The sequence below is a fragment of the Athene cunicularia genome (assembly GCF_003259725.1).
Source record: "Athene cunicularia isolate RWA chromosome 3 unlocalized genomic scaffold, athCun1 chr3_part1, whole genome shotgun sequence".
NCBI classification, from domain to species: domain Eukaryota; kingdom Metazoa; phylum Chordata; class Aves; order Strigiformes; family Strigidae; genus Athene; species Athene cunicularia.
The window spans coordinates 1,500,416-1,525,671 of NW_020799097.1; the positions used below are offsets into that span (position 1 = coordinate 1,500,416).

Here is a 25,256-nt window from a genome sequence, read left to right on the forward strand (position 1 = left end):
TTTTTGGGGTGAGGGGCCCAGAACTGAACCCAGGAATCAATGTCTGAATACAGTAATACAGTTTCTGTTAGCAACCTACCAAGCACATCAGGTATTTCCTACAGCATTGCAGCGAGGTGGCAACCACCAGAAGACCCAGCCACTGCAGAACCATCAAGGGCTCCCTACAAGCGTTCTAGCTGGGGCTCACCTTTGCTCGGTTGAGACATCTCCATGGCAGCTCCTCGCCCCACATTCCCTCCACGGACCCTGGAGAGGAACAAGCCCCTCTGGGGAATGGCTTTCAGACCTCCACCTGCTTGCGTAGGTGGACATCTGAAACAAGTCATTGCTCCTGCAACCTTAAACCCTTCACCTCTAATCACATTTGGACTAGACGATTGCTGTAGGCCCCTTCCAACTGCAATATTTTATTCTATCCCCCCAACAACAAGAGATATCACGGCGTAAGTGCTGATGTGCATCTTCAGAGACATGACTCCCATCCTCCTGATTAACACCCAGTTGGAAAAAACAGCACGTTCTGGATACTTTACTGCTGGATATTTCACACAGCTGCTCAGATGTGGACTGCTAACCTCACCAGACACACAGTAAGATCCTCTGCTCCACGCAGGCTGCCACGGGCAGACTCCTGAGCCCACACCAAGTCCCAAAAAGAGTAGCTGGGGCAGAGCCCTGCGTAGGGTCAGGATCTCCATTTGATGCAGAAGGGTGCACAGGAGGGAGTGGTGGTGAAAAGAAACAGTCACGCTTGATTCAGAGGGGACATGTGGGTGAGAGAGGCTGAGAGGCTTAATTCTTCAGGAATGACATTCATTACCTGGGAATTAAACATGCAACAATGCTCCTTCTAAGAAGGAAGGTACAAGTTCAAGCAAAAATACCTGTGTATACTTATACCCTTCGCTTACGTAAGAGTTGGTAAGCTTATATGCAAATTTTGTGGCCTTTGGATTTTTTCCAAATTACTATCATAGCTTTGGAGTTGTTATGCTTGAGCAAGCTGAGCCTCAGCCACGAGTCTGCCACTGAAAAACACACCAAAAAACACCCCGTTCTTGGGTAGTAAATGTCACGACCGTGACCCCAGAAGTGAGACTTTCCCTGTGCAGCACATCCTGCTGCAATTTTAAAGAAGGTACTGCTAAATAGTCATGAAAACATAAATTTTGTAGTTGTAGTGCACCGACCAGCACAGGAGCCCAAGATACTGGCACCACTAGCCCTCTGCCTGCCAGGCTTCCCTTGGGTGGGATGTTTGACCGACATGTGCTGACATAGGCCACTTTCAGACCCTAAAAATGGAATATATGTGTAACATCTGCTTAGGAAGACCCAAGGGTTGGTGTTGGCCAAGCTGTAAGCCCCGTGGCTAACCTCAGGCCAGTTGCCTTTCTTGCTGCTGTTGTAGGAGGACACTGTAGGAGGCATTTCTCTCCTCCTAGGAATGGAGGAGATGGAGGAAGTTAATAGTTTAGTTCTGCGGCATTTAATCCAGAGTCAGCGCAAACAAACATTGGCCAAGTCTTAGCAGAGGTTCGGGTTTATCCTCGCTCATCTCCAAGGTGAGGAATGGCCTCTAAGGTCATCACAACCTGGAGGGAGAGGAGGTGGGGAATATCTGTGTGACAGCAAAGTTTCTCCCATCTGCAATTCTGAATTTTCTCCAGCATGAGCAAGTTGTCAGAAATGCACTTGATAAGCAAAAAAAAAAAACCAAAAAAACCCAAAAAAAACGAACCACAACAACAACCCAACAGCAAAATGTAACTCAGCTTTCTGAAAACTTCCAAATGAGCAAGAGCACTGTGGTGCCACCTGAGTAGAGGACACCAGCATGGGCACAGGGCCTCACTGGACTCTCTGGCATGGTGCAGGCGAGAAGGGGTTGCAGGACTTGTTGCACATCAGTTGGCTGCTTCCCACTGCTGTTACGCCGCTGGTGAACCCTCATCTGCTCAAACACCCTCACCCTTCCCCCAGCGCCACTAAGCCTCCTTCCCTCTCCAGCTGATGGTGGCACTAAAAATAGTCCCGAGAACTTGCAGAACCCCAACGAACACAACCCATCGCACCAGTTGGATAGATGGAATCATTAAGCAACCCCCTTCTGTAATCAAGACCTCGTCACGACCGTGCGGGTCCCTTGCAGGCCAGCCTTGCCCGCATTGACATGCGCAGCAGAAAGTCCACCCTACTACAGGGCTATTTTCAACAGCGCTCAGTAATTGTTAAATTGCTACTTACTTTGTGCCAAAAAACCTCGGCACCCAGCAGCTGCCTTTAGCTGATGTTTGATTAAATGCAGTTATGTGTCCTTACATAATAACTTCAGGACTGCTCCACCGGCAAGGCATATAATCAATTACATCGCTGTTCAGTACATCCTGAAATATTAGAAGCTCGTGTCCTAATTAAATAGTTTCTTCAGGCAAAAACTAAAATTACAGTGGATAATTATGTAACAAATTAAACATTTTCACACTGTAATCAATATCTCTAAATGCTAGGTAACTAGTGATGCTGTGACACGATAGAGTAAATGCTTAATACATGGCCACCCATTGGGGCGAGGGCTTTACAATTAATAATGAAGTGAATTTTTCATAAGAGGTTCAAAACGACACCAGGTGACAATGCTAGGAAGGTGGCAACCTTTCTTCCTTAATGTAAATTAAGTTGCAGAGAACATCCCTTAGAGTAGGCTTTTTTCCAGCTATGTTTAGTCCGGGAAGCGCAGCGATCGCCTTAGGCTGGGTCTTAGTGGGGGAACCTCACATCCCAAACACTTTATAATTGCATTTAACAATGAGTTATATATAATAATGCATAAATATATAAACTTACGTATATTACTTATCAATATAAGTTCATTATATATACCAATAATATATAAACTCATGTACATAACATTATATATAAATATATACACTCATATATCAATAAACTCACCTACATATATAAATATACAAACTCATCTATCAATAATAAACTTATGTACATAGCTCCTATAAATATATAGACTCATGCATCAATAATCTATAAACTCACATATGTAATTCATTGTTATATACACTTATAAAGTGTTATAGACAACATACACAATGTGTGCACACCGTGAACATGCACCTCTTCTTTAAAAATAATTTTTAAAAGAGGGAAAAAGGAGGGAAAAAAACCAACCGAGCCCTTGAGGCCACCCCTCTCATTTTTGGGGGAGAAACACCAGAAAGAAGCCCCCAGCTGAGCCTTTTTACAGAGAAGGTGGGAACAGCCACGCTCCCCTTCTCAGCAGGGTTCCCATCCCCATCCATCCACATTTTTGGTGTACCTCACATGCACCTTTCATCCGTTTTTTTTCACCCATCCTCTATCCTTCCAATCCCCTCTGGTTTTTTTTTTTAATGACCCATTTCCTTCACCTGCTTTCTCAAGTTAAAACCTGCAAGCCCCATTTCATTTCAACGCATTTCCTTTATTTTACTTTCAATTTTACTTTGTTCTCTCTCTTTACTTCTCATCTTTTCCACTACGGTTTCCATTACCTTTTTAAAGCCTTCTGACATAGAAATATTTTATTTTGGGGAGTGCTGAGGAGGTCTCGCTTAACTTGACCCAGGTTCACTGAACAACCTCTGCATGGAACAGCTATTCCCAGGTTGGGAGGGTTTGTGGCAAGATGATCATTGTAGGTCCCTTTCCAGCTGAAACTATTCCACTTTTTTTTTAAACCAGAAGCATTGTATTTCTGGGGTCTGCTTAGAATTTGGGGGTATAAAGGGAAAAAATGAGGTTTGTGGGGTGTCTGCTTAGGGTTTGGGGGGAAAAATGGGTGATTTTTCTGAAGAGTGGTGGGTTTGGTTTCTATTCTCACATTTTTCTTGTAGGGCTTGTTGCTTTTAAAGATATGAATCCTCTACAATGACTCTGGTTATGTTCCTCTCCACAAACATAATATGCTGGAGTATCAGATAGAGCACGTTGGGTTCTTTGAGAGTTAATATCAAGGTCTGACCACAGACTGGTGGTCCCTCCTTTGGAATGACCACGGTCTTACCCACTGTTGACCAACCATACACTTGGGAGTTGGCCAATGGAAACATCAAGCACATCCAAAGAATGTGAATTCAACACACAGCATTGGCATGAAGGGCAAAAAAACACAGACAAGGCAGGCCAATGCCACCTTCTGGTCCTGATTTTGGTGACAAGTTATTACACCCTGCTAGGTATTTCTTGGTTTTATGATTATTGAGTTTTGTTATGATTTAAAAATACACATTCCTCCACTCTTCCAAACTGGATGTTTGCAGCATGAGGCCACTACAGGGGAGTTTGATGCTGGGAGGGGGCTGATGCTGCAAAATTAAAAGTTTCCTTACAAATGATCAAGTACATTTACCAATTTTCTTATTTTAAAGACACCAATGGATTTCAGCACCTAACCTGACACCACAACACGTCTTCTTTTTGAAGCACACCTAAACCCAATGAGATTCCAATCTCACACATGAAGATGGATGGATGGATGGATGGATGGATGGATGGATGGATGGATGGATGGATGGATGAAGATGGAAAAAAGTAGATGCTAAATTCCAGTATGCTCCTACACTTTTTGTGAGGGAGAAATACAGTGGTAGAGGCTACAGCTAATTTTAAGTTAACCTGGATCTTTTTCCAATTAGTAACTGTTATTTCCGAGCTTTAGAAAGCATCTAAGTACGTCTAAGAGGAACCAGAAAGGCATTCCTACCTTGGAGCTACCAGGGGTCCTGCTACACAGTAAATTAAAAATTATAGAAATTAAAGTTATTTATTAACTTTCATGGTGTTTTACCTTAATATCTGTCAAATACTTTAAAATGTGTTTCGTGCATTTGTTCTTACACAGAAATTAAATCCCTCACTGATTCAGTTAGAGAGGCTTCGTGCTTCAAACAATAAACGGTCATCTAAAATCCTAGTTTTTCTCTAAATATAGACTTTGCAAGGTTCCCATTCTTATCTGTTTTGTTTAGTGGTTTTTTTATTATACATCATATATTAAAATCTCATCAATGCAAGTCAGATTCTGTTTCTTTTTCCAAAACTAGTTTAGCCAAAGCAACAGCCTTAACTATTTCTTGAGACTGCCAGATAAAGTCCACCAACCACCAACAGATACCTTCATTTAGATTAATTTAGGTAAATTAGCAGCATAGCAAAAATTTAAAATACTGATAGCAGTTAAGAAGGAAAACACTACACCAAACCTGTTTGGAGGTAAGTGGGCACAGGTCTGTGCAAAAATGTAGTTATTAGATAAAAGTTTTATTCCTCAATCATAGCTGGAGAGCTGCACAAATCCCTCCTCCTCTTCTTAATCCGAGCGTGTTGTCAACACGGCAAAAGCAAGAGAAATCTGCAAAGCGTAATTACACCTTGGGACCATTAACATGACATTCTCTAATAAGTGCTCCCCCGAGCATCTGCTGATCTAATAACTGGCGCTAGAAAATACAGCGTGTTTATCTGCACGGCCACGAACTCCTCGAGTCAGCACCCCGGCAGGGAGAGGAAAAGGGAGAGTGCCGCGAGTGGGAGAGGAAAATGATCAAACTTTGTGGGTATCTGTCACTAGGTGATGGTCTCTCAGCTATGTTGGTCATTTAGACATTGGCAGGTGAGCAGTGAAGCATTTTAAATCTCTAGTGGAGTAGATAAGAGTGCCTGTCATTGTAAGGAGTCCTGTAAAAAGGGGGGGAAAAAAAAAAAAGGAACATGGAAAAGGAAAAAAGAGGTGAAGGGGAATAAAGGGGAGAAGGGAGTGGAGGGGGGAAAAGAGGGGAGGGGGGGAAAGAGGGCCGAAAGTAAAAAGAGAGAAGAAAAAAAAAGAAAAACAGTAAGGGGAAGGGGGGGAAAGAATTAAAGGGAAAGAAAAAGGAAAGATGAAAAAAGGAACAAAAGGGGGAGAAGAGGGGGAATGGGGAAAAGGGAGGGAAAACATGGGGAAGGGGGGGAAGAGGGAGAAGGAGAGGAAAAAAGGGGAAAGGGAAGGAGGGGGAAAGGGAGGAGCAAAAAAGGAAAAAAATCTCTCCCTAATGGGAATTTCAGGAATGCCACCACTCACTCAAAATGACATTTTCATTTAACTTGACAGTGGAAAACACTCTCTGACCCAACAGTCTGGGCAAGCTTTACAACATGAAGCCTCCTCTGGTCTTGCCCATCTACTTAAGCCAGGGATGGAGCTACAGTTTGGGTTCATGATCACTTTTAATTCCCATTCTCTGGATTTCATCTTGGCACCGGGATTAAACTACTGAACACACTTGCCGAAGAACTCTCCATCATCGCTTGGACACTGTGTTCAACACACGCGGGCAGAAGGCACCATTCCCATGAACTAAGCCAACCCAACACCTTCAACATCTGAATAATTAACTAGTGGCCGTTAAGGCTAAAAGGCTGCATTAATTGACTTGAAGAGGGATGGGCTAAATCCTGAAGAAATTTCAGATGTGGCAGAGAGCAAAGCCTTCCAAAATCCCAGGACAAGGTCACCGTTTCTCAAAGCAGAGCAAAGCTTAGAAGTTACAGAAGCACCTCACTGCCTTCAAAACACAAATAGGAAGGCTGCCCATGTGACCTCTTAAAAAAAGCGCACCCATTAAAACAATTAGAGTAAAAATAGTGTATTCCAACATGGAAAAAAAATACATCTGATTTCTCACTGCCTTCTTGTGCCAAAACAGGACAAGATTTTGCCCAGAGTGTGTGTCATTAAACCTCCACGTGCCGAGTGCCTGCTGCACGCCAGGAAGAAGACAGCTCAAAGATAACAGCCAGAGGAGAGCTGCACGTACACCATTTACAACTCACACTATAAAATAAACAGTGTTTTATAGAAGTACCTATTAAAAAAAACCCAACCTTTTTTGCCTCAGGCCTTGGAATATGCAAAAAATTCCCCTTCCATGTTGTCAACTAAATATGGACCGTAACTTCAAGGAAGATCTTGCTGCAAAAAAAATCAACTAGGCAACATCCCATCCCAGCTGCATCACCTCTGGGTGCCTCTGACTCCCGTGAGTGGTGGGAGGAGGTGGGAACCACCATCAGGTGTAGCCATCAAAATCCAACACAGCAGTTTCCAGGGTTAAATGTCAAAGCCCCGACTGAAGCCCACGGGGGTTTCACCAGCCCCTTCTCCTGGTGCTGATGCTCAGAACTTCTGGAAATCTTCCCAAGTCTTCCATGGAGGAAAACTTGGTCCTACTCAGCCATAGTAACTGGTAAAAAAGTCCATTTGATAAGGAAAGGTCACTCATTGAGAAAAAAAAAATGTACAAAGAGCATCTGGTAATGGAAATTGCTGTAGATCGCTGGGTGGAAATAAAGTTGGGTTCAATTGACTCAGGCTGTTTCCCTCTACTGCCATAAACCAAACTCTTCAGGGCATTATCAGGTTTATTCCATGCTCTAACAGACCTCAATTCTTCCCGAGAGGTTCAGCAGCACCTTGGCAATAGAACAGATTAAGCAGAACTGCACCCACTTTCTGCGCCAAATGCTCCCGCTCAGCAGGTAGGGAAAGAGACGGCGAATTTAGTGAAGTTCCTTCACTAAGCACCAAAAATCCCCTGGCATTCCCCTGGCTGTGGGAAACATCCTGGATCATGTTTTAAGCGACAAAAAAGGCTCAGCCTTGCAGGTACACTGACCATGCGTCCGAGGTTGAGGGGACAGAAATCACCTGCACTAGGCAAGAGCAGTAAGAGGATTTCACGTGATGGGAGTAAGGCAGGCAAGAGATTTACGGTTTGTTTTTTATAATTCCATTTTAATACAGCCAGCTTGGTTTCTTTCTAAACGGAATACATACGCTCTCCCAGTCCCAAAATCGTGGTTTGGGAGGGGCTGTGTGCAGGAATCCTGTGTGTAGCCCAACTTCAGCATCTGCTTGGCTGCTCCCTTATAGTGGAGACCTGGGAAACCCACCTTGCTGCAGAACCAGAGTGAAATAACACAAAAACTGGCACATTTCAAACTAACTGATTTTTGAAGCCTGGTTTGGGAAGGCTGGGAAAGCAGCCGACTCTCCTGGGAAGCTGCTCCAGGTCTGCACCGGCTGGATCCTGCGGGTCGGGGGTTTTAATGATGGGCAATCGCCCGACAAGGACAAAGCACTTTTGTTTCAAGGGCTCACTCTGCTGCTCTGCAGAGCATAACCCTCTTAAAGCAGGTATCATGGAGTAATGCTTAAACGAAGAGAATCAGCCAAGTCACTTCTAACCTGCTAAATTCACCTTCTCATCTCCCAAGATGTAGCTCCAAAAATGAGTTTATTGCCACACTTTGCATTTTCATAGACTTGGTGATGACATCAAAGCATTTTAGGAGTGTTCAACTTCACAGCACATCTATATGGTAGGTATTACTTTCAGAAGGAGTCCAAAAAAATAATTTTGAAGCGAGACTATCTTGCCAACAGCTGCCAAGAAATACAAAGAACCCAAACAATACTTTCCTAATCAACAACAGGCATTTTAAAAGCTGAATACAGTCTTCAGGTTAATGGCAGATAACCTGGAAGTCCTCAACCCATGCCTTTCCTTCTCCAACAGTAAAAAAGAACAAAGCAAATAAGAAATTACTGCAGGCTGGTGGTGGTTTTTGGTGTAAGGGGCTTTATTTCTTCCCCAAAAATTCCCCGAGCAGAGAAGACAACTCCTCCTTCCCAAGCTGTTCAATACAGAAATCTCAAACTCGAGAGTGCTGGTGACACCTCTGTGAAGATAAATCTTTCTAACAACCCAACCTTTGCAGATTCCAGAAGGGAACAGGAAGATAAATCCTTCTCCTGAGAAATGTGGAGGTTGCTCTGCCTGTGTTGGGGCTGCAGGGAGGACTTGGCTTCCCAGAACCTGGAATAGGTGCTAAAACACAACCTCAAAGGGCACATCTTGAGATAAGTTGATGGGACTGTTTTAAAAACAGGCTCTGTGGGATGCAGGGGGGGAAAAAAGACCATGACAGCCTGAACGCCAAGCAAGGCAACTTCTGGCTCATGACCATTCACCATGAGACAAGAGGACAACTTACAGTTGGGATGGAGAGACCAGAGAGGGGATATGGAATAGGTAGTAAAAGTTGATGATGGTGGAAAGCAGCCCACCTCAGTACAAACACACTGGCCTAGAGGAGTGTGAATGAAGCAGAAATCCACTACTCTGATTCAAGTCTATCTCTGCTGTTCCGATCAAATATGGACTTTCAGAGCAGAAAACACAGGAAGAGAATTTAGGCTCCTTGCCCAAGATCAAGTATTGTCAGTGGTAAAGCACATTTCTGACCCGATATTACTGCAATCTGATCTCTAGATAACATCTGACTCCTCATACAATTGCACACAGCAATATCCTGCTTTTAAATGCCGATCTGCTAGGAACAAGAATCACCAACATACTCTCAAGCATCATATAAACACTCAAAGAATGAAAATGAATCACATCAGGAAGGAAAAACTTATCAGTTCAGTGTAGTATTAATTACTGTTTCTTGTGACCAAGAAGGAACTTCAGCAAGAAGCCGAAGTGCTCGGTTTGGCAGGAACATCACAGAAGCTCTATTACATTGCCCTGGGGAGGAGCAGGCCAGGGTCACAGGCCCAACCGAGTCATTTCCAAGTACCACCTGCATCTCCTGAGCCCGAGACACAAAGATTCTCAGCTTCCCAACCTCCAAAGGGCTGCACAGGAAGCCGTTAATGCTCTGTACCTTCAAAAACAAATTCAAAGCATCCTTAGTCACCCATATGAGAAGCCAAGACTCCAACCTCAATTCTACCCTTAGAATCACAAAGTGGTTTGGGCAGGAAGGGACCTTAAAGCCCATCCAGTCCCACCCCCTTGCCATGGGCCAGGACACCTTCCCCCAGCCCAGGTTGCCCAAAGCCCCGTCCAACCTGGCCTTGAGCCCTTCCAGGGAGGGGGCAGCCACAGCTTCTCTGGGCAGCCTGTGCCAGGGCCTCACCCCCCTCACAGGGGAGAATTTCTGCCTTAGATCTCATCTAAATCTCCCCTCTTTCAGTTTAAAACCGTTCCCCCTCATCCTATCCCTACCCCCCCAATAAAGAGTCCCTCTCCACCTGTCCTGTAGCTCTCTTTAAGTACTTGGAAAGCTGCTGCAAGCTCTCCCCAGATCCTTCTCTTCTCCAGGCTGAACAACCCCAACTCTCTCAACCTTTCCTCATAACAGAGGTGCTCCAGTTCCCCGATCATTTTTGTGACCCTAAAATGTGGCCCGTTCTACCCCCACAATGACAAAAGCCTTTATCACCATTTGCAACATGTTCTGGAACTCCACAATGAAGTGCAAGCTCAAGGCATGAACATCTCAGGTTATTAATCCATTGTTTAAATTAAGACCTGTCACTACTGACACTATTTTACTACTCTACACAGAAAAACATGTAGGCAGAGCAAATATTACATCATCGAGTACAGCACGTGCAAGGAAGGGCTCCTCCTTTTCACCAAGCTCTCCCAGTGCCAGCGGGACTGGCTGGAGGTTACTTGAGGTAAATACACGGTGCCCTCACCAAGTTTTACTTCAGTTTTGTGCAGCGTAACTCACCGAGCTGATGAGACAGGGGATCCCAAAGATGGAAACCAACGGCCTCACATAACTTCTTAATAAAGACACTTCTTCAGATATGTGCTTTGTAAAAACGAAACTATCCAAAAAAAGAGAGATTGCTCAGTGTAACGACGGCTTTAATATTCAAGATTTTGTATTTACTGAAATTTCAAGCACAGCTACAGGAAACGTGTTTTATAAGGTTATATAAAGAGATGCCATTAGCATCCTGGGCGCAGAGCACTCCTGGTACCCAGCAGGATGCTCTGCTCATCCAGGCTGCCCAGGCTAACACCGCCGTTTGCTCCACATGGAAGTGCTGCACCCCAACTGTACTTATGGTACAGCAGACCAGCTTTGAAGAGACACTGTCCATCAGAAATCTAATTAAAACCCCAAATTTCAAATAGCTTCAGCGACAGAGGCAAACAGCCCCCCTCACTTCATGACCAGGTTTTTCCAAATACTATTCTCTCCATGCAAATGTAGAAAAGGCTCGCATTTTCTTGACTGTTTATCCCCTCCTTGATTCATTCAGTGCACCACATTTCCATCTGGATAGATTTGCCAAGCAACGCATTTGAGGAACATAAGGATTTTACAGGTCTTCTGGGTTTTGTTTGTTTTCCTTAGAGACCTGCCCCTAGTCTCAGCTCCAAACCCTGACCCAAAACCTGGTGTGCATCTAAACACCACTTTCTGGTTTGGAAGGAAAAGCTTACACCATTTTGCAGCTGCATCCCACTCCCCGGGGAGGGAAAGCAGCCCAGCAAGGGTGCTGGGACAGCCTTTTAGCAGTACATTTATCCAACACACGATTTCTTTCTTCTTTTTTTTTTTTTTTTTTTTCCCCTTTTTGCTTTACCGCAGCAAAACTGATCTGCTTCTTCGTTATATAATTTCTACTTACATTCTCCTTTCGGCATTCTCCTTGAAGCAGGCTGCGGAAAGCTCAGGAGCAGGAGCTCTGCAACAAAGGCATCTGCCATACGAAGCTTGCAAAAGTTCAGGAGCACCTGCTGGAAAATGCTCCCCCAAAATACATTAATTTGCAGAGAAAAATAATACAGGGCTCCTTTTCGTACCACTTTTCCTCTGCATCACCTCCAAGTTACATGGAAACACCACGAGCTGTTTTGTTTCATGCGCATGTGAAAGACAGATGTGATAAAAACGCCGCAGGCTGAAATGCAGAGTTCCCTCAGCTAAGCTAAAGCTAAGCTTAGCTAAAGCTAAATCAACAGTGTTTTGCACCCGCTTTGCCCAGTGCCTGGCAGCAGGACCAGACCCACATCCTCTGCGAGCACAAGCGCTGCAGACACAGATGCAACCTGCCTCCCCGGTTGCTAATCCTTGGGTTTGAAAAATAACAATAAGCATTCATAAAAACATCAGAATAAAAAGGCATCAAAAAAGAAAAAGAAAAAAAAATTAAGATATTTGTAATTAAGTCCTAAGAATGAAGAATGGGATGGGGCAGCACCACAGACCGTACCCTCGCTTCAGGAAAATTATGCACTGGGGGTGTCTCCTGCCCAAAATACAGTGGGTGTGTTTTAAAAAAAAAATAAATAAAAAAAAAATCAGTCGTGATCAAATATATTGCAGCGGGGAAGAAGGGCAAAAATCACACCGCAGAAATGGGTAATTGTGCCTCAAACAAGGAAAAATTAATGTCTTTACAAAAGAGCATGAGCGCATGGAGGCAAATGCACAGAGGAAAGGGAAAAACCAGGAGAGGGGGTCAGGAGAGTCCAGCTCCCTCGTGGAGGGAACGTGAGGCCAAACTAATTAAAATGCACAGCCCTTGGAGAGTTTCAGGAGGAAAGTGCTGCAGAAATAAGTCCAAACCGATGCTATTAAATCACGGATATTAATAGCGGAAGAGATCCACATGTATCTGGTCTGTTAAAATGGAGGGCAAGAGATGCTCGAGCCGTTTCACGAAGCATTGCAGAGAAGCAACATTAAAATCCTTTACCGACGCTACTCGGCACTCCTTAAAACTGTTTCTACAATACAAAAATAGGCAAGTGCCTGAGAAAATACAGCAAAATGTCTGGGCTGCTCCACACAACGTTTCCGAAAAGTAGGACATCCTTTGAAAGACGCAGGATCCCACTGAGGTGACAAAGGGCTGCGAGCTATAAGTAACCCAGTGTCACTTTTGTTGAATTCTCCCCCAAATTCTTCACTGCAAAAATATGCTCCAGAGAAATAACTTTTTGCTTTGTCCAATGAATCAGGAATCATTGCTAACGAACTCAACAGTTCCCAAAAGTGCAAGACATGAAAGCAGAAAACTCAATCTTTTAAAGAAAACATCAGCTGGGAAATAAGGAGCAAGGGGGGAAAACTACCTGGCTATGAATCCCTGAAATCTGGTAGAAGATAAATCTTCGAGCACAGACTGGAAAAACTGAAGGCCAGTTTACGTAACAAAACTTGTGCACATAACAAACACATCCTCCGTGCAACTGTAAAGTCAGCATTGCAAAAACATTCCTGCAGCAACGTGCTGAAGCTGCCAGCAACATTTTGTTTGAAAAGGGCAGATAAAACTCAATGTAAAAAAAAAAAAAAAAAAGTAACTGGTATTTATTAAACCATTAAGAAAGAGGAAAAATTTGCCAGTTTACAGTCATCTGTAAATGTGCATGGGGCTAAATTTCAGGACTGCAAAACAGATGTGCGTGCAAATCCTGCAGCTGCACAAACAATACAGACAAATAAGCCGACTCCAGCACCTCAGTGTGAAGTTCACACTGGTGCAAGGATATGGCTTATTTTATACCCATGCCATCACACTACGATATAAGTAACAGTTTTCTTTTTCCCCTCCATAATTAAAGCTTGTGAAAACAAAGCGATGAAAAGACTCAGCTGTGGCACAGCACTCGCTGGCTGCTGCGGCGCAGGGAAGGCTGGAACTGGAGATGCTGCCTTTAGAAGACGGCAGCTATGTGGCACCTGGGTAATCACAGCTGAATCACATTAATTGTATTAATATTAAAAATGTTTGGCCTTGGGGACTCTTTTCATAAGAAACAGAGGCTCTTCCCGCACTCTAGAGGATGGTGTTGAAGGCACCAGGGAAGGACGTGACAGCAAAGGGCGATGCCACCCTGGGCGGTGAAGCTGGAAGGTGACACTCATCCTCTGATGGAGAGTGTGGCAATATGGGCACGCACCTACAAAAAGATCTCTGATGTGTTTTATGGAGTCACGTACCTATTACAAACAGGAGGGAAATACCAAACTGGTTTTGAGAAATGCTGCACTGCCAGAACCAAATATCAAAGAGCAAACCCATCATTTAATTGACAAGTCTCACCCCCCTTATCCTCGTGACAATGCCATCGGTCCTTTCCTTCGCTAAATTACTCTTAGAAACAACAAAGAATTAATATGTATACTTTTTATTTTTATGCTTCTCTTTAAAAACTTTCAAGTGAAAACATGTCAGGGGTGGACACCTCACCACACTGGAAAAGAAAGTTCACTGCAACCACCTGCACCACTCATGAGTAAGATAAATGGCTTTCACCAGGTCTCCTCTCGAGGAGGATGCCATTCTTACACAGTAGAGCAGACATTTAGTTAGCTGTCATGAAATATTTATTAGTCTGCTGATGAGTTAATTAAAAATTTTAATAAGATTTCAGTACTTACTGAAAATTATTTACCCCATGTACAACCATGGTGTTGACAATAGATGGGTAAGTGGTATGGGGAGTGATTTTATTTTTTTAATGACTTATCTACTTGTCTGCAAATGCTCTAATCATTGCTAACAGCTGTAAAATTTATCTGTCCTTCATATTTAACATGCAAAATAGTTGTCATTCAGCCATTATTACTCCATCATTTTCAAAGACCACTGCAGCATCCCCAGCCCAGACCTAGTGTACCGCAGATGACTGATGAAGTACTTTGCCATCAACGCTCACATTAATAATGGCAGGGTGGAAAAGGTCTGGAGTTTAACTGCAGACCCTCTCAGGAAACAACAAGCAAACAACATCTAATTGTAATGAAGTATTTTCATCTGCTGGCGAAATAAGGATGCGATGGGATTACCATTGTGTTGTGAAGCAATGCCATTCTTCATGGTATATTCATAAATAATACGCTTACACAAAGTGGAAAAGCTTCCTTCCCATTTTCACATCAGTCAGGAGACTGCTGTGCAGCTGTATTTTCCATCTAAAGATAGATGGAGTCCAGAGAAATACAGAGCAAAGGGAGCTCATTTGTGACATTATACTAGTATATTTAAGAAAAAAAAACACTCCAGCTGTATCTGTGTATCATCACTCTGACATGTGCTCGGGACTCTAATTACTTACTTTCATGAATTAAAGACACAGGAGAGAGGGATTAAAGATGAGACTGCAGAATGCGAGGAGACAACAAATGTAAGAAATTTGGAGGAGTCTCCCATTCAAGCGAGATGAGAGTCAGCAACATTCGGCGGCTTCGCATCCCTCTCTTCTGCAGGGATCAAAGCAGGGAGAAATATTAATGCTCTGAAGTTACAAAGATGTATGAAAACCCTAATGAGCATTTTACACTGCAGATGCGTGAGCAGAGCTTCGCTCGGTGCTGTGCGAGGCAGAAGCTGCGACACGACCAACTTTAAATGTCCTCAAATTTCGAAAGAGCTTTAAATCGGCTGCCAGTGAGAAACGCGCAGTTAAGGCCAAACGCTCACTCATGCTGCAGTAAAGAGGCAGGGATTTCTATGAGAAATTAATGCTATTAACCTCAAGTGCTGACCACTGACATGACCACTAGTAATATCCTGCTCTGCTCCCTAAGGGGCTTCTCCATGCCTTGACAACCGTCATTCATAGATTGGATTGCGTTTCCTATAAATTTTAGCAAGTTCCTATTTCTGTTGTCCATCAGTTGCCAAGAGCTGCACATCTGCTTTACAAACACCGTGTATTTAAATGCCAAGTATTTTGTAGAATCGCAGGAAATTTCAGGTTGAGCCTTGGGGATGTCTCTGGTCTGACCTGCTCTGGGGTCTGTCCTCATGGTGAAGAAGATTTTCCGTGTATCCACCTGAATCACCCTTATTCCAGCTCCACTGAGCAGAATTCCCTGTTCACAACTCTCATGTTATAAACTGTCAGTAACACCACTGAGTTCTGTTTTAAAGTTTGTCAGGATCTGGGATGACCTTTCCTTGCACAAGAACACTCATTTCTTCTCTTGTTCTTTCATTTGGGAGGTTGAATTGCCCATTCAGATTCTAATTGTGTTTCTTTAGGAATGTTTGTTGAAGTTTTTTCCATTAAAGTACGCAGTTTCACTTACTTTCATCTCTGGACTATTTACTATTATGGTTGCCATAAATTTAAGGCTCCTTAAATCAGCATTTTATTCCAATATCTTAATAAAAAATTTTTCCCTTCATTTGCTACACATTCAGAGATCCGCAGGAACTGCTCAGCGGTATAAATCCAATGCTAAAAGACATCCCATCCATCTGATATTCTGTTACTTTGTTATTAAAATTTGCTAATTAGTTTGCCTTTCCCTCTTCACATTTGGGCTTAAGACAGTAGAGAATTTCCCTACAGATAAAATTGGTCCCTTCTTAACAACCCATTCACGCTTCTAAAAGGAATATGCTTTCTCCCAGGTGACATTTTGATATGAACTGTAACAAGCAACGGGGCAATTTTCCTTTGATTTTGAATTTCATTTTAACTTCGCCAAATATATTTTAATATACATTCCGCAGTTCATCTGTAGCTGGGATTTGTGACAGCTCCATTAAACAAATGTATGCCTTTCATTGTATAAAGAAACTCCGGGATAACAAGGTAGAGGAAGCAGGGCTGGGGAGGGAAGGCACATTAAAGCTAAGGCTTTATTAACCTCATAAGGCTTCTCTGAAATCTGCAAGGGGAGTCTGAGGGCTTTACAAAAATAAAAGAAACTATGGAAAATATACTTTGGCACATGGAAAATAAGGAGGTGATTGGTGATGGCTAACATGGCTTAGATTCAGACTAGATGTAAGGAAGAAATTCTCCCCTGTGAGGGGGGTGAGGCCCTGGCACAGGCTGCCCAGAGAAGCTGTGGCTGCCCCCTCCCTGGCCGGGTTCAAGGCCAGGTTGGACGGGGCTTTGGGCAACCTGGGCTGGTGGAAGGTGGCCCTGCCTGGGGCAGAGGGGTGGGACTGGGTGACTTTTAATGTCCCTTCCAACTCAAACTGTTCTGTGATTCCATGAAAAAAGCATCTGTGAGGAGTTTGCTATGTATTCCTACATATTTTTTGCTATATATTCCTCCTGCTTCATCCTCTTTCCAACAGCTAGTGCTGCCCTAATCTCTAACATGCAACCCCAAAACGTAATTAAATTCAAGGAGAGCAAGCAATGTAAATATATGGGGAAAAAACCCAAGATTTTATGGAAAAACATCACCTACCCCTCCAACCCAGATGCAAAAGTTCCCTGTATATTACTACCCTAACGCCACAGACCCAGGCAGAGCACCTCTGCAGCCTCTCCATCCCACACCAGCGGGGCATTGGATGATGCAGACAATTTCTCTGCAGACATAAATCACCCCAAATTGATAATTCTTACCAGCAACATCCTCTGAAGTTTTAAGCATCATTTGAGGTGCTTTGAGATGTCAGCATGTCAGGGAAGACGAGGAAAGGATGTCACAGAGGAATGCTGATCAAGGATGAGCAAAATTAGATCTGTATCCCAAATTACCAGGGTTTCCTGGGTGTTGAGCTCCTAAAACTTGTTTGTAACGAAAATTATTTACCAGTATTTCTGGTTTTTGGAAAGTGTGTGGATGATGCTTCTGTCTCCAGCTCACAAGACTGACTCAACAGTAAATAATAATTTAAACCAGCATTCAGGCAAAACTGCCAGGAAATACTTTAAATTTCAGTCCTTTCCTGGTGGCAGCAGGCATGTGCACGTGTGTTTTATGGTGTACACCTTCATCTTCAAACCACAGGAACTAGGTATCGATAGTTTTCTTTCTGAGAAGCAAACAGAGCCACATACTTAGCAAAACCTCCCTGGTGCCAGTGAAAGGTATTCACCAACAACTCAGAACAGAAGTAAAAAAAAAAAAAAAAATCAGCAGAAAAATTCTTCTCACTTTTTGTCAGGCAAGCGGTAGCTTTGGGGTTTTGTGTTTATCTCTTGAAAGTTTAGCAGAACCAGAACTTACTACTCTCCTGAGTTATTAACAAGTAGTTGCACAACTCCCGTCAGCTCTAAAAAATGTTTTTTAGTGATAACTGAAAGATAAAAAAAGACTTCTCTAACTAAAAGCACAAATAGTCCTTACTATGGGTTTAACCCATCTAAAATTTTTCTCTTTCAAAGACCAGATCAAAAGTAGGGAAACAAACATAAAGGCAGTTCTAAGCAGGTTTATTTGTATTTTTAGAAGATAAAAGGACCTCCTTTTCAGATATGCTGTGCCCCGTTTCCCCCAGAAGCTGCTGTGAAGAGCAAGTCTGCCCAAGGCGACGAGGGGGAGTGATGACCGCGAGCAGAACGTGCCTCTTGCAGGGTTGAACTCATTCACTGTCCCCAGCTCTGCTCCCAGTTGGCTTCACCCCATGCAAGAGAAGAAAGAAACCCTTCCAGAATGGATAGCTATCACCTCACGAACGCAGCCAGGGGGGTGATGCCCATGAAGATGTGTCACTATCCAAGAGGATGAATGCTTACCCACATTTTTATGATTTTATGCCAATTTTTTTCCTTAAGCACTTCCACACTGAATGAACAAAACTGCACTTTGTACAAAGGGCTCTGTGCCCAAATGGAGATCAGTCATCAGTGGTGGCCCTCAGGGGTCCATACTGGGACTGGCACTGTACAGTATCTTCAGCAATGACCTAGAGGTGGGATTGAGTGTGCCCTCAGCAAGTTTGCAGATGACATCAAGCTGAGTGGTGCAGCTGATTCACCTGAAGGGTGAGATGCCATCTGGAGGGACCCTGAGCTCAACAAGTGGCCACATGTGAATCCCATAAAGTTCAACATGCCAAGTGCAAAGACTTGCACATGGGTTGGGGCAATCCCCACTACCAATACCGATGGGGATGGATGGGTGGGTGAATGGGTGGATGGAGGGATGGACGGATGAAGGGATGGACAGATGGATGGCAGCCCTGCAGAGAAGGATTTGGGTACACTGGTAGATGAGAAATGGCACATGACCCAGCAATGTGTGCTTGCAGCCCAGAAATCCAACTATATCCTGGACTACATCAGAAGTGTGGCCAGCAGGTTGAGGGAGGGGATTCTCCCCCTCTGCTCCACTCTGTGAGACCCCCTTGCAGTGCTGGGCCCAGCTCTGGGGGCACCAACAGCAGAAGGACACAGACCTGCTCGAGTGGGGCCAGAGGAGGCCACCAAGATGCTGGGGGGGCTGGAGCATCCCCCGTGAGGACAGGCTGAGAGAGTTGAGGGGTTCAGCTGGAGAAGAGAAGGATCCGGGGAGACCTTATTGTGGCCTTTGGATATATAAAGGGGGTTACAGGAAAGATGGAGAAAGATTTTTATTTTACCAAGGCCTGTAGTCACAGGACAAGGGGCAATGGTTTTAAAGTGACAGAGGGGAGATTTAGATGAGATCTAAGGAAGAAATTCTCCCCTGTGAGGAGGGTGAGACCCTGGCACAAGTTGCCCAGAGAAGTTGTGGCTGCCCCCTCCCTGGAAGGGTTCAAGGTCAGGTTGGACGGGGCTTTGAGCGACATGATCTAGTGAAAGATGTCCTTGCTACATCAGGGGAGTTGGATTAGATTATCTGTAAAGGTCCCTTCCAACCCAAACCATTGTGTGTTTCGGTGACTCTAATCCTGCCAACCTCTGGATCACCTGCTGTGAACAAAAAAAAAAAAAAAAGGTAGAATTTCTCATACTTCTCTGGCTTACAGAGGCAGCAACCACAGGTGTATCTTGCAGGGAGAATCAGCAATCACTACTGTCTCACCTCCAGAGAGCTGACAGCCAACAGGAAGCCCGACACCGAAGAGGTGCCCTTGAGAAGGTCAGAGCAGTAGCTAACACAAACTGACAAAGAAGCATTAAAATAGATAAAACAGTGGAAGAAAGTAAATAGGGACCGATTTATAACCTTACATCCACAGGAAGGGCTTGTACAGCAAATATTCCATTAGGCAAACCAAATCGTTAAGTCCCCAAAACTGACAGACTCACTTGAGTGTGGTTTTCAATTAAACGATACATCATCTTTGTGGCCCAGGAAGTAGAAATTCCTCGAGGGCAGCAGAGAACCCAGCAGACTAAAAAGCCATTAACACATCCAGCGTCATTTACTGTCCTGTTGGATGCTGACTACGATCCTGCTCAGCCAAGACAGAAACGTGTTTCCACCTTGTCTCTGGCACAACGGGAGGCACCTACATGGTGGGGCTGGAGACAACAACGGATTAAGCTTCTGTTGTTCAACAAAGCACCGCAGGGGTGAAGGAAGGGGTTACAACCTGCGTGCACGCTGCACACTAAAGGTGATGATAAATAGATCAGGGCAGAAGTGGCTGCAGCAGATCAAGCTGTTCCCGTCCCCCGGTTGGCTGTGAAGAGGATCCCACGCTGAAGAGTTCATGTGAGCGTTTCTCACTTGCTTCAGCACAAGAAGCTCGTGTTGAACAGCCACTGGAGAGGGCTCAGCCCAGCCTGGAGCAGATGAGAAGTGTTCACAAGAACCGTGCTGTTGGATGAACTCATGGAAGCCACCAGCTCTGCCATGTAGGTAGTGACCGACAGTGGAGAGACAATGATATCTCAGATCTCGGCAGGGTTTCTGCAGCTGCTGTCTGGTCACGGTCAAAGAATTAGGCTGGATTTGGGTAGAAATGTGAAAGCCTAAGAAAAAGGTGCATTTGCTTAAAATTTTCTAGTAGAAAGGCAAACGGATGAAGTGTTTCTTTCCAAAAGATAAGCAAAACCGTAATCTGGATATTAAAACAAAGCAGTCAAAATAGATCTAATCAAAGCTGCTGGGAAGCAAAGTTTAACGTAAAATGATCAAATCCTTACTTAAAACATTTTAATTCTTTGAAGGAGCTAAGCACCAGAAGTTCTACTTAATGGAAGGGGTGCGTGTCTCGTTCTTTCTGTATAAACAAAACACCAAATCTGACTGGCCAGCTACAGGATTTACATGTGAAAACCAGAACATCTAATGGTATTTTTAGAAAAAAAGGAACAGAAAGAGTTCTCAGCTGTGAAACTACAACCAGCACCGTATCAAAACAGTTCTTCCTTAATTTCGCACTAGCAGACATCTGAAATCCCATCAACTGTTTTCTTCTCAGCACATGCTTGAAACTTTTGTCTTTAGCATGGTGCAGGTGCCGCTAATATAAACATTTAACAGAAAGAGGTATTTCAACATTATGTAAACAAGGACTGCAGCAGAATCAAATGAGCAAATCAAAAGAAAACAGGGGGGGGGAGATTCAGTTAAGTCTCAAACACCTTGAACAGGGTGAATGCTTTTAATATAAACTTTCTTGCTAGTGCCAGCTGGCTAAAACACCTTCAGGACAAATATGAATGAGGGCCTCCACATGCTTATTCTAACTTTTCTTCTAAAATAAACAAAGCCAGCACCAAAAAAACAAAAAGACTCAACTGCAGCATTTGCATTTGGCCACCTAAAGAGAGAAACACCTCTCCTGTTACTGTGGCTGCAGGCTGGCCAACAGAAGTACAAGGAGTCTGATTTGGAGATGTGATATTGTTGATGGGTGTCCTCTGCAAATGGCAGAAGTCTCAGACCTCTCCCTGCACCCGGTCTACAGTGGTTGTCCTGTCTGTTCTCTACCAGGCAACCTAGAGAGCCTTTTCCAGTGGGCATGGTGGGGATTTCTGGTTGGTTTGATTATGCTCTCTGCTTTTTAAAAGCAAAGCTTCAGGAGTGCCCCAATGGCTTTAATTCACACATGACGAGACAAGTCTGGGATTTCTTCTTCCCAAGTCCCCGAAAGTGCTGCGTGTATCTTTGTCTTGATCAGCAGGACTCCATTTCAAACACATGGCTGAAACAACATCCCTCTCAAAAACTAACAAAGAGGTAGCAGAACAGTTGATTTAGAAGTATGATGACTGCCAAGCCCGTCATCTGTGTCCTTCCTACCCCACCAGCAGCCCCCGGGAAAAGGGAACGGCAAGGCAGAGGTTACGACTTCAAGGAAACTCACCTACGGTAAATATCTCTCACGAGATACCATTTATAAAGTGTTGCAATACTTGAAAACGCTGTTAACAGCAGGAAATCTATTTAAAGTGGAAGGAATATGATCATTAAGGAATAAAGAGGGAGTTTCAGCTCAGCAAAGACCTAGGGCTAGGGTGGGGGAGGGAGCGTCTCGGCGATTGCATTTACATTTTTTCATCTCAAAGCCCCATCACAGGATAAAGGGGATGGGAACTCAATCACAGCAACCAGATTTCATGCCAAGCCAAAAAGTCCATTTGCTAGAGGAAAGAATGAAATTTAATAAGACAGGTGGGGGGAAACAAAAAAATAAGGAAAGGCTGGGAGGTGCCAGGTGGGATGAAGGCAGGGCTCCCCCTACGCAACTACAGGGGCTAGCCCGTCAGCCCCCTAAATTAGGGGAAATTCAGAGCAGCCGAGGAGGCACCTCACCCTTAAAATATATCTAGAACTCACTCTTCCTCCTCGCAACGATATCCAGTTTCATAGGTAAGAATGTATTCCTTTACTTGCCTGGGCTGCATCCACCAAACGGCCTGATGTCTCAGATAAAGCCTGGCCACTGCTGGGCACGTGATTTGTACTGATTGCTTTGGAGAGGGAGGAAGAAAAGCAGAAAATAAAGAAGAAAAGCTGTGTACAGCCCAGCGTGCGGCACGCTCCAGCCCAGGACCCTCGATTTGCAAGCTTCCAGCCTGGGCAAGTATTAATCAGCATCTGGAAAGCAGGTCAGCAGTGGGGAGAACCCACCACCACCCTGCGAGGTCAACTCTTCAAAATCTGAATCTGGTCAGATACCAGAGAGAAAAATAAAGATGTCTTAAGAGTTACAAGAACGAAGATTTTTATTTGTATGTGATACGGCTTACCCACTTCCAATCAAAAAATATTCTGTGATTCTGTAATCAAAAAACAGCTGTTATGTCCATAGAGAAAGGTGATCTTTTTGCAGTGAAAAATCCTGAATTCAACTGAGCATTTATTGGGCAAAGCACAGTTTAATAATTAACTTTGAGCAGCCCTTCAGCACTGGTTTGGGGCTCTACTGGTTTCTTACCACTCACCGGCAGCACCCCAGCTCCTCTCCATCCAGGCAACTCCAAGCCAACAGTCAGGACAGCACACAACAATACAGAAATGATATTATTTCCAAATTTTACAACCATGCCTAATTACTGCTGTCATTTGAACTACAAATGGAAGACACCAAGGCAGAAAGCAAAGAGCTTTGCCCCAAAACACAGGGCAAACACTAGGCAGCCAGACACATGAAGGCGAGGGGGGATGGCACCCCAGCTACCACCACCCCATCCCTCCTGTAGAGATCATCCCACCACCGTTTAGGGAAGGAGCCAACTCAAGGACAGAAACCAGGGGTCCAAAGCAACCTATAGAGGACATACAACACCAGTATCTTACTGGGACCAGTGTTTACACCACACCAAAGAGGAGAATAGGAGCAAGCCATGCTCAGTCCAGAAGGAAATATTCCATTTTTCCATTGCACTCCAGCCAAAACCAGCTCCGATGCAAAAGTTTCTTGCAACACCAGCTATCTCAGGGAACTGTGATACAAGCAATATACAATTCCACCAGACAAAACCAGCTGTATATGTAATTTTTGCCTTATGGCATGTCAGCTAGAAGCTGGTTTTCCAGGGGAATTAGCAGAGGTGTAGAGGCCCTCCCCTCTGCTGGGTACTCATGGTCCACAGCAGTAAGCGCTCCCAGGCTTGATGGCAGGCAAATCCCCATACAGCAGCTGCAGCCAACACATCATCCAAATGCTACTTGTTTTACCATTTTGTTCATTTCTAAATATATTCTACTGTCTTTCCAAGTTACCACTCCATTACAACAATTTTCCTTTAAGATATTGCCGGCTGTGGGCAAACCACAGAAGTGTTCAAGTCGTTACATGCATCAGCTAGTAAGAGCTACAAGGATGCTGAGTACACACTTCTTGCTCTGGAAGTTGTAGTAGCCCTCGCCATAAAACATTTTGATTTCCCAAGTTTGTGACTTTTAAAATTCTCTGGTTATGGACTCAATTCACCTGATCGACACCATGAGCCAACCTACAGCATAACACTGACTTCCCCAAACCACATATTGTTCTTTAGCACAAATCCTTCGCATACCATTCTGCCACCTCAGCAATTAGCTATTCAATTTTGCAAAACATATTGAGAAAGCACAGTTGATTCAGGCAATAATTTCATCTTTATGAGCTTTTAAAACAACTCTCGTAGCTACGAATGCAATGCAGGCTGACTGCACATCTCATGTACGGAAAACAACCCAAAGGATGCCAAGGACACAGAAAAACAGTGACTTTTGCTTTCAGCAGTCCCGGTAATTAATTCCGCATGAAGAGGTGCTCCAGCAAAAACCACCTCCATGACAGGTTTAAACATTTGCTGCCAGAGGAAAGAAGAAAGAGAGACCTGCAACCTTACCTCTACCTTCCCGAGGTGAAAGATGGTTCATGGGAAAAACTGGACTCTTCAGTTAATTAAACAGCAAAACAACAGGATCCTAGAGCCTCAGCAAACACAGGCATCGACCTTCCATGGGCAGTCTTCACATGAACTCTTCTGACAGGGGACCAGCATCAATTACTGAGTCCTGCAGAGAAAGAGACAGTTTGTTTGCATTATCTTTCATTTATCTTTCTGAATTATTATTCACACGATGCAGATTTCAGTGTTTTAAGTAGAAAAACAGCAAAGTTGAGGTCAACTCATAATGCACAGCAGCATCATTAATAGCTCGCTGACCTTCTCAATACTATTAATTGCAAGGTATCTTTTTAATTTCATTGGAAAAGAACTCCTCAAGGTTCCTCAAGCTTTAAGCTACTTGGGGAAATAAAGTAAATGAAAGCTTAATACTCCAACCGATATCTTGTTTTAAATTCTCCCCTCCCTCTCTGCCGATACCACTCCTAAGAAATAAAGATTACCCTCCAGAAAAACACAGCACAGATCTAGCAGCAAATCTGCCATCGTGAGACAGCATCTACACAACACGGGAGATAAAAACTAGCACCAGAAAATTACAGTTGGTGTTTACAGCCAACAGGCTGCAGACCACCACCGAACTCATAAAACTCAAAGATAATGAGATCCTTCCCTGCCTCACAAAGGCAACGGACTGTAAATTGCTGTTGTTACTAAGCATTAAGCTAGAACCGGATCAAGGGGATTTCTCCTGTTTCTCCTCTTCTGTATCACCCTCAATAAGCCAGGTAGCCTCTGAACCTAAAACGAGCGTAATTATTTCACTCCAGAAGCACGTACGTTACCCGAAGTATGTCTGTTTTCTCCAGCTATCCCCTCTCCTGTAAGTCACACCGGTCTGAATCTTGTTCCTCTCAAGCT

The 25,256-nt window shown here is 44.0% G+C and overlaps 1 protein-coding gene across 1 annotated transcript in view; it reads right to left on the reverse strand.

Annotated features, from left to right (window-relative positions):
- The window catches only part of LOC113478860 (nuclear receptor coactivator 1-like), a 68,081-nt gene extending 43,580 nt beyond the window's left edge, over window positions 1-24,501 (reverse strand). The window contains exon 1 of the mRNA XM_026846367.1: window positions 24,333-24,501. The gene's annotated coding sequence lies outside the window, so the exon portion shown is untranslated. The remainder of the gene's footprint in view (window positions 1-24,332) is intronic.
- Window positions 24,502-25,256: the final 755 nt, after the last annotated feature.